Genomic DNA, 17447 nt, shown 5'->3' with positions numbered 1-17447 from the left:
AGCACTTCCAGGCAACAACTAGCGGTGTTGGAGCCCAGGGACAGAAGGAGGAGGAGGAGGTGGAGGAGAGAGGAGGGATTGCCACACACACAGCTGGGGAACAGCTGACGTTACTGAACCCCAATAACAGAGGAGCGACTGTTGACTGTGCGGACAGCACTTCCAGGCAACAACTAGCGGTGTTGGAGCCCAGGGACAGAAGGAGGAGGAGGAGGTGGAGGAGAGAGGAGGGATTGCCACCCACACAGCTGGGGAACAGCTGACGTTACTGAACCCCAATAACAGAGGAGCGACTGTTGACTGTGCGGACAGCACTTCCGGACAACAACTAGCGGTGTTGGAGCCCAGGCACAGAAGGAGGAGGAGGTGGAGGAGAGAGGAGGGATTGCCACACACACAGCTGGGGAACAGCTTACGTTACTGAACACCAATAACAGAGGAGCGACTGTTGACTGTGCGGACAGCACTTCCAGGCAACAACTAGCGGTGTTGGAGCCCAGGGACAGAAGGAGGAGGAGGAGGTGGAGGAGAGAGGAGGGATTGCCACACACACAGCTGGGGAACAGCTGACGTTACTGAACCCCAATAACAGAGGAGCGACTGTTGACTGTGCGGACAGCACTTCCAGGCAACAACTAGCGGTGTTGGAGCCCAGGGACAGAAGGAGGAGGAGGAGGTGGAGGAGAGAGGAGGGATTGCCACACACACAGCTGGGGAACAGCTGACGTTACTGAACCCCAATAACAGAGGAGCGACTGTTGACTGTGCGGACAGCACTTCGGGACACCAACTAGCGGTGTTGGAGCCCAGGGACAGAAGGAGGAGGAGGTGGAGGAGAGAGGAGGGATTGCCACACACACAGCTGGGGAACAGCTTACGTTACTGAACCCCAATAACAGAGGAGCGACTGTTGACTGTGCGGACAGCACTTCCAGGCAACAACTAGCGGTGTTGGAGCCAAGGGACAGAAGGAGGAGGAGGAGGTGGAGGAGAGAGGAGGGATTGCCACACACACAGCTTGGGAACAGCTGATGTTACTGAACCCCAATAACAGAGGAGCGACTGTTGACTGTGCGGACAGCACTTCCAGGCAACAACTAGCGGTGTTGGAGCCCAGGGACAGAAGGAGGAGGAGGAGGTGGAGGAGAGAGGAGGGATTGCCACCCACACAGCTGGGGAACAGCTGACGTTACTGAACCCCAATAACAGAGGAGCGACTGTTGACTGTGCGGACAGCACTTCCGGACAACAACTAGCGGTGTTGGAGCCCAGGCACAGAAGGAGGAGGAGGTGGAGGAGAGAGGAGGGATTGCCACACACACAGCTGGGGAACAGCTTACGTTACTGAACCCCAATAACAGAGGAGCGACTGTTGACTGTGCGGACAGCACTTCCAGGCAACAACTAGCGGTGTTGGAGCCCAGGGACAGAAGGAGGAGGAGGAGGTGGAGGAGAGAGGAGGGATTGCCACACACACAGCTGGGGAACAGCTGACGTTACTGAACCCCAATAACAGAGGAGCGACTGTTGACTGTGCGGACAGCACTTCCAGGCAACAACTAGCGGTGTTGGAGCCCAGGGACAGAAGGAGGAGGAGGAGGTGGAGGAGAGAGGAGGGATTGCCACACACACAGCTGGGGAACAGCTGACGTTACTGAACCCCAATAACAGAGGAGCGACTGTTGACTGTGCGGACAGCACTTCGGGACACCAACTAGCGGTGTTGGAGCCCAGGGACAGAAGGAGGAGGAGGTGGAGGAGAGAGGAGGGATTGCCACACACACAGCTGGGGAACAGCTGACGTTACTGAACCCCAATAACAGAGGAGCGACTGTTGACTGTGCGGACAGCACTTCCAGGCAACAACTAGCGGTGTTGGAGCCCAGGGACAGAAGGAGGAGGAGGAGGTGGAGGAGAGAGGAGGGATTGCCGCCCACACAGCTGGGGAACAGCTGACGTTACTGAACCCCAATAACAGAGGAGCGACTGTTGACTGTGCGGACAGCACTTCCGGACAACAACTAGCGGTGTTGGAGCCCAGGCACAGAAGGAGCAGGAGGTGGAGGAGAGAGGAGGGATTGCCACACACACAGCTGGGGAACAGCTGACGTTACTGAACCCCAATAACAGAGGAGCGACTGTTGACTGTGCGGACAGCACTTCCAGGCAACAACTAGCAGTGTTGGAGCCCAGGGACAGAAGGAGGAGGAGGAGGTGGAGGAGAGAGGAGGGATTGCCACACACACAGCTGGGGAACAGCTGACGTTACTGAACCCCAATAACAGAGGAGCGACTGTTGACTGTGCGGACAGCACTTCGGGACACCAACTAGCGGTGTTGGAGCCCAGGGACAGAAGGAGGAGGAGGTGGAGGAGAGAGGAGGGATTGCCACACACACAGCTGGGGAACAGCTGACGTTACTGAACCCCAATAACAGAGGAGCGACTGTTGACTGTGCGGACAGCACTTCCAGGCAACAACTAGCGGTGTTGGAGCCCAGGGACAGAAGGAGGAGGAGGAGGTGGAGGAGAGAGGAGGGATTGCCGCCCACACAGCTGGGGAACAGCTGACGTTACTGAACCCCAATAACAGAGGAGCGACTGTTGACTGTGCGGACAGCACTTCCGGACAACAACTAGCGGTGTTGGAGCCCAGGCACAGAAGGAGCAGGAGGTGGAGGAGAGAGGAGGGATTGCCACACACACAGCTGGGGAACAGCTGACGTTACTGAACCCCAATAACAGAGGAGCGACTGTTGACTGTGCGGACAGCACTTCCAGGCAACAACTAGCGGTGTTGGAGCCCAGGGACAGAAGGAGGAGGAGGTGGAGGAGAGAGGAGGGATTGCCACACACACAGCTGGGGAACAGCTGACGTTACTGAACCCCAATAACAGAAGAGCGACTGTTGACTGTGCGGACAGCACTTCCAGGCAACAACTAGCGGTGTTGGAGCCCAGGGACAGATGGAGGAGGAGGAGGTGGAGGAGAGAGGAGGGATTGCCACACACACAGCTGGGGAACAGCTGATGTTACTGAACCCCAATAACAGAGGAGCGACTGTTGACTGTGCGGACAGCACTTCCGGACACCAACTAGCGGTGTTGGAGCCCAGGGACAGAAGGAGGAGGAGGTGGAGGAGAGAGGAGGGATTGCCACACACACAGCTGGGGAACAGCTGACGTTACTGAACCCCAATAACAGAGGAGCGACTGTTGACTGTGCGGACAGCACTTCCAGGCAACAACTAGCAGTGTTGGAGCCCAGGGACAGAAGGAGGAGGAGGAGGTGGAGGAGAGAGGAGGGATTGCCACACACACAGCTGGGGAACAGCTGACGTTACTGAACCCCAATAACAGAGGAGCGACTGTTGACTGTGCGGACAGCACTTCCGGACACCAACTAGCGGTGTTGGAGCCCAGGGACAGAAGGAGAAGGAGGTGGAGGAGAGTGGAGGGATTGCCACACACACAGCTGGAGAACAGCTGACGTTACTGAACCCCAATAACAGAGGAGCGACTGTTGACTGTGCGGACAGCACTTCCAGGCAACAACTAGCGGTGTTGGAGCCCAGGGACAGAAGGAGGAGGAGGAGGTGGAGGAGAGAGGAGGGATTGCCACCCACACAGCTGGGGAACAGCTTACGTTACTGAACCCCAATAACAGAGGAGCGACTGTTGACTGTGTGGACAGCACTTCCGGACAACAACTAGCGGTGTTGGAGCCCAGGGACAGAAGGAGGAGGAGGTGGAGGAGAGAGGAGGGATTGCCACACACACAGCTGGGGAACAGCTGACGTTACTGAACCCCAATAACAGAGGAGCGACTGTTGACTGTGCGGACAGCACTTCCAGGCAACAACTAGCGGTGTTGGAGCCCAGGGACAGAAGGAGGAGGAGGTGGAGGAGAGAGGAGGGATTGCCACACACACAGCTGGGGAAAAGCTGACGTTACTGAACCCCAATAACAGAGGAGTGACTGTTGACTGTGCGGACAGCACTTCCAGGCAACAACTAGCGGTGTTGGAGCCCAGGGACAGATGGAGGAGGAGGAGGTGGAGGAGAGAGGAGGGATTGCCACACACACAGCTGGGGAACAGCTGATGTTACTGAACCCCAATAACAGAGGAGCGACTGTTGACTGTGCGGACAGCACTTCCGGACACCAACTAGCGGTGTTGGAGCCCAGGGACAGAAGGAGGAGGAGGTGGAGGAGAGAGGAGGGATTGCCACACACACAGCTGGGGAACAGCTGACGTTACTGAACCCCAATAACAGAGGAGCGACTGTTGACTGTGCGGACAGCACTTCCAGGCAACAACTAGCGGTGTTGGAGCCCAGGGACAGAAGGAGGAGGAGGAGGTGGAGGAGAGAGGAGGGATTGCCACACACACAGCTGGGGAACAGCTGACGTTACTGAACCCCAATAACAGAGGAGCGACTGTTGACTGTGCGGACAGCACTTCCGGACACCAACTAGCGGTGTTGGAGCCCAGGGACAGAAGGAGGAGGAGGTGGAGGAGAGAGGAGGGATTGCCACACACACAGCTGGAGAACAGCTGACGTTACTGAACCCCAATAACAGAGGAGCGACTGTTGACTGTGCGGACAGCACTTCCAGGCAACAACTAGCGGTGTTGGAGCCCAGGGACAGAAGGAGGAGGAGGAGGTGGAGGAGAGAGGAGGGATTGCCACCCACACAGCTGCGGAACAGCTGACGTTACTGAACCCCAATAACAGAGGAGCGACTGTTGACTGTGCGGACAGCACTTCTGGACAACAACTAGCGGTGTTGGAGCCCAGGGACAGAAGGAGGAGGAGGTGGAGGATAGAGGAGGGATTGCCACACACACAGCTGGGGAACAGCTGACGTTACTGAACCCCAATAACAGAGGAGCGACTGTTGACTGTGCGGACAGCACTTCCAGGCAACAACTAGCGGTGTTGGAGCCCAGGGACAGAAGGAGGAGGAGGAGGTGGAGGAGAGAGGAGGGATTGCCACACACACAGCTGGGGAACAGCTGACGTTACTGAACCCCAATAACAGAGGAGCGACTGTTGACTGTGCGGACAGCACTTCCAGGCAACAACTAGTGGTGTTGGAGCCCAGGGACAGAAGGAGGAGGAGGAGGTGGAGGAGAGAGGAGGGATTGCCACACACACAGCTGGGGAACAGCTGACGTTACTGAACCCCAATAACAGAGGAGCGACTGTTGACTGTGCGGACAGCACTTCCGGACACCAACTAGCGGTGTTGGAGCCCAGGGACAGAAGGAGGAGGAGGTGGAGGAGAGAGGAGGGATTGCCACACACACAGCTGGGGAACAGCTGACGTTACTGAACCCCAATAACAGAGGAGCGACTGTTGACTGTGCGGACAGCACTTCCAGGCAACAACTAGCGGTGTTGGAGCCCAGGGACAGAAGGAGGAGGAGGAGGTGGAGGAGAGAGGAGGGATTGCCACACACACAGCTGGGGAACAGCTGACTTTACTGAACCCCAATAACAGAGGAGCGACTGTTGACTGTGCGGACAGCACTTCCGGACAACAACTAGCGGTGTTGGAGCCCAGGGACAGAAGGAGGAGCAGATAGGAGGTATTGCAACACACACAGCAGGGGAGCAGCTGACATTACTGAACCCCAATAACACGGCAGCAAGTGTTGACTGTGCGGACAGCACTTCCAGGCACCAACTAGCGGTGTTGGAGCCCAGGGACAGCAGGAGGAGCAGAGGAACACAGTGTAGGCCGAAGCCTGATTGGAGAAAGTTGAAAGGGAACCTTTAACCCCCCCAAGGCGTTTGTAGCTGAAAGAGCCAGCTTGTGCAGCACAAAGGATGCAAAAGGAAAAGGTGGCTCTTTTCATTATGCTCCTTGCAAACACAGAACTAAAGACTTATAAAATGTGTCCCCTGATACCGTGAGACCGTCCCGGAGGTGGGACTTTCCTTCGTAATATGACGCAGCACAGCCGTCATTCCTACCCACTTGGCGCCGTGCCCCGGCTCCTCAGCGTTGTTTGATTCTGTCTCGAAGCCTGCGCTGTTATGTTATCCCTTGGCCAGGCACAATTAGCGCTGCCCATCTTCTGACATCATTTGGTGTCAGAATAAAGATTCCAATAGCATACAAAAATACTATAGGCTAGAAGCATTAACATGCTTGCTTCTCCATTAATTGTTTTAACAATTCAAACAATAGTGGACAATTAAATCATACAACCAAAAGATGAGTGCAGAGCACTCACAGACCACTATGATACTCAAAGGTCTAAAATCAATAAACAAATAATGTTCAATAAACTTTATTGATTTTAGACCTTTGAGTATCATAGTGGTCTGTGAGTGCTCTGCACTCATCTTTTGGTTGTATCATTTGGTGTCAGTCTGGTTGCACCTGTGTGTCCGCGCTGGCCGAGATCCCGCCTCACAGTGTCGTCTAATGTAATCCCACCGCGGGCCTGGGATCCTTGGCAATGCGCAGTGCATATCCTCGCCTCTCACTCCCCTCCCTCCGGCTTCTTCAGACTGTGCGGTGTCACGGCCGTGGCATGCTATTAGGGATCAGCTGACGGCGCACAGTCTGAAGAAGGTGAAGGGAGATGAGTGAGAGGCGGAGGTGAAGATATGCACTGTGCATGCCCATGGATCCCAGGCCCGCAGTGTGATTAAATCAGAAGACACTGCGAGGCGGGATCTCGGCCAGCTCCGACGCACAGGCGCAGTCAGGTTGACACCAAATGATGTCAGAAGAGGGGCAGCGCTAAGTGTGCCTGGCCAAGGGATAACATAACAGCGCAGGCTTCGGGACAGAATCAAACAACGCTGAGGAGCCGGCGCACGGCGCCAAGGGGGTAGGAATGACGGCTGTGCTGCGTCACATTACGAAGGAAAGTCCCACCTACGGGACGGTTTTACGGTATCAGTGGACACATTTTATAAGTGTTAAGTTCTGCATGTGCAAGGAGCTAAACAAAAATAGCTACCTTTTCCTTGTGCAGCAATACTGCTGCACAAGGTGGCTCTTTCAGTAACAAACGCCTGGGGGGGACAGGTTCCCTTACATTTCAGTTGTTGTGTCAGCGTGGCGGTCGCAGGACACATTGCCGGCTACACAGCTGGGGATCAGCTGACGTTACTGACACCCAATAACACTGGGTCGTATGTTTTGACTGTGCAGATGGCACTTCTGAGCCTCAACTGGCGGTGTTGGAGCCCAGGAATTAAAGTTCAGGTGGTAGAAAGATCAACACAACAGGAGACCTGGATACTGTAGACAGTCACCTAATTATTTAATCAGGAACAGGAGTGGCAAATTCCTGCGAGATCCAGGCCTGGTTCATTTTCAGGAAAGTAAGCCGGTCAACGTTATCGGAGGATAGTCGCATGCGACGGTCAGTTAGTACACCACCTGCAGCACTAAAGACGCGTTCCGATAATACACTAGCCGCAGGGCAAGCCAGCACCTCCAATGCATACTGGCTTAGCTCTGGCCATGTGTCCAGCTTTGAGACCCAAAACTTGAAAGGGGAAGAGCCGTCTGGGAGTACAGCAAGAGGGCAAGACATGTAGTCTGTCACCATCTGACGGAACCGTTGCCTCCTGCTGCCTGGAGCCATCTGTGATGGTGTAGACTTTTGTGGCGGGCACACAAAACTGTGCCACAGTTGGGCCATACTGGTCTTGCCTTGGGCAGAGGCACTGCTTCTGCTCCCTCTTTGTGCAGAGCCTCCTCCACTGCCTGGACGCACTGAGCTGCTTTGTAATGCACTAGCAGCACTTCTCTCAGTTGGACTGGAGAAGATGATGGAATTCACCAGTGTGTCTTGGTACTCCCGCATTTTTCGCTCCCGGTTCAATGGTGTGATGAGGCTTTCTACGTTGTCCCGGTAGCGAGGATCGAGGAGGGTGAACACTCAATAATCAGACATGTTGAGAATGTGGGCCATGCGGCGGTCGTTTCTCAGGCACTGCAGCATGTAATCCACCATGTGCTGCAGACTGCCAACTGGCCAAGAAACGCTGTCCCCTGCTTGAGGCGTGATCTCTGCCCGCTCGTCATCACCCCACCCTCGCTGTACACACTGACTACTGGACAATTGTGTAACTCCCTCCTCTGGACAGATGTCTTCCTCCTCCATTGACTCCTCCTCATCCTCCTCACAAAGTGTCCCCTGCCTGCGCGTTTGTGAGGAACCACGTGGCGCTGACTGTCCAGAAGATGATGGAAATGGTGAATCCTCATCCTCCACCTCTTCCACAACATCATCCCTTAGCGCTTGCAGTGATTTTTCAAGCAGGCAGATAAAGGGGACAGTCATGCTGACTAGTGCATCATCTGCACTCGCCATCCGCGTGGAATAATCGAAGGGACGCAAAACCTTGCAGACGTCCTTAACAGTGGCCCACTCTGTGGTTGTGAAGTCTGAACGGTGCGGAGTGCGACTTCTTTGCGCCTGATGCAGCTGGTACTCCATTACTGCTTGCTGCTGCTCACACAACCGCTCCAACATATGTAACGAGGAATTCCACCTGGTAGGTAGGTCACATATGATGCAATGTTCCGGAAGGTGGAATCGGCGCTGCAGAGCCGCAATGCGCGCTTTTGCCGTGCTGGAACGCCGCAAGTGAGCACACTCTAGGTGGGCCTTGTGCAGCAGTGCATCAAGATCCGGATAGTCCCTCAAAAAACTCTGCATGACCAAATTGAGCACATGTGCCAGACATAGGATGTGAGTGAGGTTGCCGAGGCCCAGAGCTGCCACCAGATTTCGGCCATGATCACACACTACCATGCCTGGCTGGAGATTCGCTGCCACAAACCACACATCGCTCTCCTGCTTGATGGTATTCCAGAGCTCCTGCGCTGTGTGGCTTTGATTCCCCAAAGAAATTAATTTCAAGATGGCCTGTTGAAGTTTGGCCACGGCTGTGCTCATGTTGGTCGTAACAGGTAAACGTTCACGGGTCCATGTGGAGGTGGACTGTGACGGCTCCTGCAGCGATGATTCTGAGGAACTTGTGTAAGAGGAGGAGTCAATGCGTACAGACTGGATTCCTGCAATACTTGGAGTGGGCAGGACACGTCCTGCGCCACTTGCACGATCTGTACCCGGCTCAACAACATTAACCCAATGGGCAGTGAGGGAAAGATATCACCCCTGTCCATGTTGACTGGTCCACGCATCGGTGGTGAGGTGGACCTTGCTACTGACGGCGTTCAGTAGCGCGTGTTTTATGTGTCCCTCCACATGCTTGTGCAGGGCAGGGACGGCTTGCCTGCTGAAATAAAAGCGGCTGGGCACATTGTACTGTGGGACTGCCAATGACATCAAGTCACGGAAGCTGTCAGTCTCCACCAGCCTGAATGACAGCATTTCCAGTGACAGAAGTTTGGCAATGCCTGCAGTCAGAGCCTGTGCTCATGGGTGGTTTGCCGAGAAAGGCCGCCTTTTCTCCCATGCCTGTACTACCGATGGCTGTAGACTGGCCTGGGAGTGTGAGGATAACTGGGAACGTGGTGCTGCGGGTGGAATTACAGTGGGTCTCTGGACAACAGTGCCAGAGGTTCTTCCACGGCGATCCTGGGAGGAAGCCGAACCAGCTGCGTGTGAGCTGGAGGAAGAGGCAACACGAGCTGAAGAGGTCGTAGCTGCCGCTGTTGGTTGACCTAGCTCTTCAGTGTGTTTCTGTAACTCCACCGCGTGCCTGTTGCGCACATGTTTCCACATGTTGGAGGTATTGAGGTTGCTGACATTTCTCCCTCTTTTGACTTTGTGATGACACACCTTGCATTTGACATAGCAAATGTCATCTGCAACTGTGTCAAAAAAGGACCAGGCACTGCAAGTCTTGGGAGCGCCCTTTTTGGCTGTTGGAAGAGACATGCTCCTAACGGGTGCCAAAGTGGAGTCTACAGGATCCGCAGTCTTCCCCCTCCCTCTCTCTCTTTGGCACGTTCGGGGAATCTCTTCCTCAGAGCTGCTCCCACCACCTTCCTGTCCCTCACGCCACGATGGGTCAAGGACCTCATCATCTACACTACCCTCTGCCACCAACTGCTCCTCCTGGGTAGTCTCAGCAGCAGAGCACGCACCAGAAAGTGGCACCTGAGTGTCATCAGCGGATGCGTTCTGCGGTGTGATGACCGGAGGCACTGGCCCACCCGCCTCTTCAGACTCAGAGAGAAAAAGCTGTTGGGCATCACTGCACACTGCCTCTTCTTCCATTTCTCCAATGCTGCGTGGCTGGCCCCCTGTTTCCAAGCCAAGAGATTCAGAGAACAGAAGTAGAGACGGCTCCTGTCCTGGGCTCTCTGTCTGCCTGGGCAATTTGGCAGGTGGTGAAGAGACAGATGGGTGCTCTCCAGTGCTCTGTGTCTGAGAGGATGTGGCACTAATTGAAGTCAATGCGTTAGCTGCCATCCATCCGACAACGGCTTCAATTTGTTCTTCACTCAGCAGCGGTGTACGGTGCTCTCCGACAAAGCTGCGCATGAAGGACTGTTCCCTGGTGAAACTGGGTGCTGATGAGTCACCGGTGCCCGCAGCAGGCACAGAATCCCCATGTCCTCTCCCTGCTCCGCGCCCACGCCCACGTGCCTTACTCCCTGCCTTCTTCATCTTGGTTGACTGATAAAGATAAGCAGAAAAGTACTAACGGCTTTGTGTGCTTATTCCTGAACAGCTCCTAACAGGTATAAGAAACAATAATTTTCTAAAGTGTGGACTAGACTTTAATATCAGATAATGTGGCCTACACAACTGTAAAGTGGTGTGTTTGGTGAACTTTATTATTGATTTATTTTTTTGGGGCTGAACTGACAACTGGGCGAGCTGCAGTTACACGGAGACCGTGCAGACAGCCGTAAACGGCGCTGCAAGGCCCCAAAAACCTCCTCTACGTTATCCTATGTAGTGTTTTTCCACAATTTAGCTGGATACGGGTGGAAAGACACTAATAGGAATTTTTTGAAAAAATGTGCAGCAGCCTGCACTACTTAGAAAAAAGAAAATTGGATTTCACGGTATGACCCAGTGATTTACCCTGAGCGGGATACAACCGGCTATGGCTGCACACAGACTACAAGGTGAGCTGCAGTCACACGGAGACCGTGCAGACATCCGTAATCGGCGCTGCAAGGCCCCAAAAACCTCCTCTACGTTATCCTACGTAGTGTTTTTCCACAATTTAGCTGGATACAGGTGGAAAGACACTAATAGGAATTTTTTGAAAAAATGTGCAGCAGCCTGCACTACTTAGAAAAAAGGAAATTGAATTTCACGGTATGACGCAGTGATTTACCCTGAGCTGGATACAACCGGCTATGGCTGCACACAGACTACAGGGTGAGCTGCAGTCACACGGAGACCGTGCAGACAGCCGTAAACGGCGCTGCAAGGCCCCAAAAACCTTGTCTACGTTATCCTATGTAGTGTTTTTCCACAATTTAGCTGGATACGGGTGGAAAGACACTAATAGGAATTTTTTGAAAAAATGTGCAGCAGCCTGCACTACTTAGAAAAAAGGAAATTGGATTTCACGGTATGACGCAGTGATTTGCCCTGAGCTGGATACAACCGGCTATGGCTGCACACAGACTACAGGGCGAGCTGCAGTCACACGGAGACCGTGCAGACAGCCGTAAACGGCGCTGCAAGGCCCAAAAACACTCCTCTACATTATCCTATCTAGTGTTTTTCCACAATTTAGCTGGATACAGGTGGAAAGACACTAATAGGAATTATTAGAAAAAATGTGCAGCAGCCTGCACTACTTGAAAAAGAAAAAAAAATAGAACAGTATGAGGCAGTGAACCACCCTCCCTGAACTGAATACAACCAGCTATGGGCTATGGCTGCACACAGACTAGAGAGTGGGCTGCACACACACACACACACACACACACAGAGACCTTGCAGATCGCTGTGAAAACAGCGCTGCAAGGCAAAAGCAAGGTGATTAGTAGGTGAACACAGCGGTTGCTAAATTAGCCTTGGAAAAGAACAATAAAGCAAATCGCTATCTCAACTGGCCCTCAGTCAGCAAACAGCGTCCTGTCACTAACTGAATTCACAGCAGAGTGAGCGCAAAATGGCACCAGCGACTTTTAAACTGCAGCATGACATCATTTCAGCAGCCAATCACAGCCTTGCCAGTAGTTTCATGCCCACCATGCTGAACAGGATGTGCCCACACTCAGAATCATTCCTCAATGGCTGAATTCGTGCAGTTTGAATTCTGGGAACTTCCGATTCCGGTATCCGATACGCGGCAAGTATCGGATCTCGGTATCGGAATTCCGATACCGCAAGTATCGGCCGATACCCGATACTTGCGGTATCGGAATGCTCAACACTACTCATCACTAATGTTTTGCCCTCTTTACACAGTGATAAATGCAGAGATAAATGGGGTAAGAGTTTATGTCTGAGTAATACTAATATGCTGCTATATAAAAAATCTCAATGTCCTCTGAATAAAGGCTAAGAACACCATTTAAAAACACAATGCACACATTCTATCCTAGATTGGATATCCTGCCTCTGTAATATTATGATATCAGATTCATGAGAGGATTGGAATCCACTATATACTATTTTTAAAGGGAACCTGTCAGCAGAATTGTGCACAGTAACCTACACAGACTGTTAGATCAGCACCTTTATAGTGATTACAATGAAACCTTGCTTGATGAAATCCGTCTTCTGGTTGTTTCCAAATTATTATTTTTTTTCACTCGCTCAATAAAATCAGAAATAGGCATTAAGTGAACACTAACAATGCAATTATGCTGCAGCGCAGGTGCCCTGGCTGGCACCTACCTGCAGAAGTGTTTTTTTCTGCAGTATGCACAATCCTGCTGAGTTGCTCTAATCAGAGGGACAAAATGCATTGAGACAGATAGATCTTGTTTTTATGATTGTAATAGATCACATTTGGGAAAAAATGTGTTTCTTGTTGAGTCTTGTTAACTCTCTCCATTATTCTAGGAACTGAAACACATGAGAGCACCAGGTTGTATGTCATTTTATTTTGTTGTTTATTATTTTATTTTGAATAAAAGTAACGTTTTATTATCCCTTTCAGTGAGTTCTAATAGTTGAGGGCTAAATATACCTATCAGTGAAACCCTTATTGGGGAAGGTGCCTTATATACAGGATGCCTCCCAACCATTAGCTGGGGACATCTTTGCAGATGCTCGCGATACCCCTTTAAAAACACGGGAGCACAAGTGCACTACGCACACCACCGGTAAGTGCGGTATGCGCAGACAGCTGGAAACAAGTAGAACACCAAGGACAATGTTGTTACCGGGGTGGTAAGTATGTCGGCGTACTTGCATGAAGGGGAAAGGAGAGTCATAAGAGGATGCCAGCAATAGTACTACAGAAAGCTTTTTGTCTTTTCTGCCAAGTGGGAATTTCTGTGGGACATTGAATATGCTCCATACTAAACTCATCAAGCCATGCTTTTATGAATACTGCTTTGTTTACAGTGGTACAGCCTTGAAACAATTAAGAGCTTTCCCAAATTGACATTATTCCTAACTCAGAATTAGTGAACTAGCCCAAACACTAGCACTTTTCTCAGGTCCTGGATGTGAGAGTGGCACCCGCATATGATTCTGTTTTTGTCAGAATATTTAGCTATAGGACTAGGGCAGTAAACTGAGTTTTTACTGTAAAAAAAACATGTTACAGCTTTGGATAAGGTACTGCAAGTATTTAATGGATTGGTTACTTTATTTAAGTTCTTTTCCAGCCACATGATAAACTGTTTTGTAGGTCATCTAAGCTTCACAATGAAACACCACCTAACCAAACAACACTATAGTAGAAAATGTGCTATTACAGCTGCACAAGAAAGAGTATTATTGGTACTGGCTGTAATTAGTGTTGAGTAGGACAGTCAAAAAGCAATACTGAGCTGAAAGTAAAGAGCAGTATACACACAAAAGAAATTGTTGAATAAGCTTAAATGCAGTTCATCATGAATGTTTATTTAACTCAACAATACAGTTTATAATAGATGATGAAGAAAAAAGATTTTCAGTCCATCCGTTAAAGTAAATACATTTGATTTCAGAATTCTCCATTCATATGCTCCCCAGATTCAGTCATTTGCATTTTAAATGGAATGCTATGGCGATAGCAGAATATAAAAATGTTATTAATATTTATACATTAAAACATCTAAGGAATGTGAACGAACACCTGTTGTATTATAAATATTTGAACATTCATTATCTGATTGATTTTGAATGTTGTAGCCTTTTAGCATCCATTAAAGTCTGCCGTCGTTTAATGGGTCTTTTCCATATCGTATTTCTTAAAATGGATATAAAAGATGGGTTACATAAGTTACATAAGTTAAAAATAAAGTATGTAACAGTCTCAAATAAATAAAGGATAAGTGCATACAGTGAAAAACGTAATGGCTAAAGGTGACATTAAAATTTAGCTTAAAAATATTAATTTAATTTTGTTTGTTTTTATTCGGTGGGTTCAGTGTTATATGTTACATGGAGATTAGTGATGAGCGAATAGTGAAATATTCGGATTCGGGAAAATCATCACACATAATTTCTAATATCCGTGTATTCGTACCGAATAACAAATCTAATGCAAGTCAATGGGAAAGCCGAATATTTTTCTGCTGGACCCAACAGGTGTGGGGGCATGAGAAAAAAGCTGAAATGGATGTGAAAGTGCTAAAACTAAATGGGAACAGCATGGAGAAGATGCCTGCATGCCTTTCTGACTCAAATATGGTATCTGCGAATAATGTTGCCAGACTATTGCGCCGGTTTTATGGATTCATAAAGAGACCTATCAAAGAGAAAAATACTAAGAAACATTTTTTCCTTCATTACATGTATATAAAAATAAATAAATAAAAAATTATATCTCCTCTTTAGCATATGTTCACATGGAGAGTTTTGACTTTAGTTTTTCCTTTAACATTTGTGATGGCTCTAATTCCTACATTTGGGAGGTCCCTCCCTCATTCCAAATTGTTAGGTAGATAGTGGAATACTTATTCCCCATCACTTTACAATGCCAGTTAAAACATGCCCATTTAAATTTTGGGCTTCGCTCGCCACCACCACCACCACCACCGTCATGTGATTATATGGCCCTCACTTCACATTTTCAGAGAGCTATCAGATGCTGTGAAACCTGAGATTAGGAAGGGCCCTCAGGTGGCCCTGTATCATACATTTGAGAGAGCTCTCACTCCTATATTTGGGATGTTCCTCCCTCATTCGACATTGTTAGCTAGATAGTGGAATACATATTCCCAATCACTTTACAATGCCAGCTAAAACATGCCCATTTAAATTAAATTTACACTGTAGGGTGTATTACTCCGGTGACAGGCAGTGCTACAGAGATCAGGTAAAGGCCTTTTCATGGCTATGACCATATTTCAATATGTGTATGGCTGGAGCCTGTATAGGTCTGTGGAATGTATTAACCCAGTCTCTTAGACATGCTTAAAATATACAGAAACTGGGCAATACCCCACCAACCTTTTTTTAACCAAATTTTGAAAATTTAAGAGAAATAACAGTTTAATAAAATGACACAAGTCTCATTTAGGAGCCTGAAAAAGCCAGCAATGGTCTTTGTCCAACACCAGACAATGTAAAGTGCTAACGAATATGTATGCCCTATCTAACTAACAGTTTTGGAAGAGACAGATATGCTGTCAAGGGACAACTTAATGCCATGCTACAAGAATGAACTGGACGTGGTTGCTGAAAGTTGTGTTTGTACAACTGCAGGTTGTGGGCAAGAGGCATCAGCGCGTCCTTCCTGGACTGCGGATTGAGACGGACATAACATAGGGGAAGGGCCAGTGGTTTCACCCTCAGACACAGATTTTTTACCCAGGAAATTCCCTTTGAAAAGGGTTGTATGGGTAGGATTTTCGAACTAGCAGCATATATAGAGAGCATGTTTCATTACTCATATTTTTATTCTGTGTAAGGCTGAAACCAGAAGAAGTGTATGGAGTATATTTACAGTGGGTACAGAAAGTATTCAGACCCCTTTACATTTTTCACTCTTTGCTTCATTGCAGCCATTTGGGAAATTCAAGAAAGTTCTTTTTTTTAATTAATGTACACTCTGCACCCAATCTTGACAGAAAAAACTGCTAGATAAAGATATGCTGTTTATTTAACCAATAGAAAATTGACATTTTTTTTAGATCGCCTTTCTGACAAATGGCAACAGCAGACTAAGGAAAATTGTGGTAAATTGTGACGTTTGCATATCTCTGCAGAGTTTGCGACAGTCGCTCAAGTGTTACATAAAGATACGTTATTTATTTAACCAATAGAAAATTAAGTTTTTTTAGATCGCCTTTCTTACACATGACAACAGCAGACTTGGGAAAATTATTGCCCCAGTAAATTGTAAATTGTGATGTTTGCATATCTCTGCAGTGTTCGTGACAGTCACACAACTTCTAAAAAAAGATACACTATTTATTTAACCAATAGAATTTTTAAATTTTTTATATTGCCTTTATGAGACACACTAACAGCAGACTTAGGGAAATTACTTGAGAATAATGATGTTTCTGTAGCTCAACAGGTTTTGCACCAGTCACATAACTGCTAGATAAATATTAGCTGTTTCTGCAATAGGCGAGCAATATTATTTAGCAATTAGCTTTTATAAAGGATGTTACTATATGCTGGCACTGCCGAATATTATTCAGCTGTAAAAAAGAGAAAATATACAGTATATGCTGATTCACAGAAATATTATGTAGCTCCCAAAAAAATTGGTTTAGTATATCGTGGTACTAACTAAAATTATTTGGCTCTAAACAAAGCTGCTTTGTATATCATGGTAGTGGATGAAACCTTGCCTATCTCTCCCTAATCACACAGTCTGTTACTAAACTATACAACACAATGTAAACTATTATTATAGAGGAACACCCGAACTATATGGTCAAATAATTGATAGTGCAGATAGGTTCTTCACAGGAGAATGCATACATATACATCACCACTGTTTCCTACTCAGAAATCAGAGAATCCTAGCAGCGCATCGTGCGTACGCTAGGGAAAATCATAAGTCTGCAGTCACAGTGTTCCTGCAGACTTACCAATTTTGACCAGACAACCCCTTTAAAGATTTTATGGTTAATGATTGAGAATATAGGTTCTGTTTTTAATGTTTCCTAAAATATTAGTAGTACATATGTATGCTCACAAATTGCAATAATCAAATCTTTAAAAATTAAATTTACCTGCTTTCATACTGCTTTGATACATTTTTTTCCAAAAAATTCAAAGAGCAGCAAATCAAGTCTCCAACAGTCCAGAAAGTTGTATAATCCAAAGAGGTCCCTCCTTTCAATGTCTCTAATGTAAACACAGTCTTAATAAAATTCTTTTAAATAACAAAAAACTGAAAACTGACA

The 17447-nt window shown here is 48.6% G+C and overlaps 1 protein-coding gene across 1 annotated transcript in view; it reads left to right on the top strand.

The window, feature by feature from the left end:
* NRG3 (neuregulin 3) overlaps positions 1-17447 on the top strand; it is a 1406690-nt gene that overhangs the window by 1057267 nt on the left and 331976 nt on the right. The gene's annotated exons all lie outside the window — the stretch shown is intronic.

Source organism: Ranitomeya variabilis, chromosome 4 (assembly GCF_051348905.1).
Source record: "Ranitomeya variabilis isolate aRanVar5 chromosome 4, aRanVar5.hap1, whole genome shotgun sequence".
In the NCBI taxonomy this organism is placed as follows: domain Eukaryota; kingdom Metazoa; phylum Chordata; class Amphibia; order Anura; family Dendrobatidae; genus Ranitomeya; species Ranitomeya variabilis.
The sequence above is the reverse complement of the archived record's forward strand: the minus strand, read 5'-3'. Positions and strand labels throughout refer to the sequence as shown.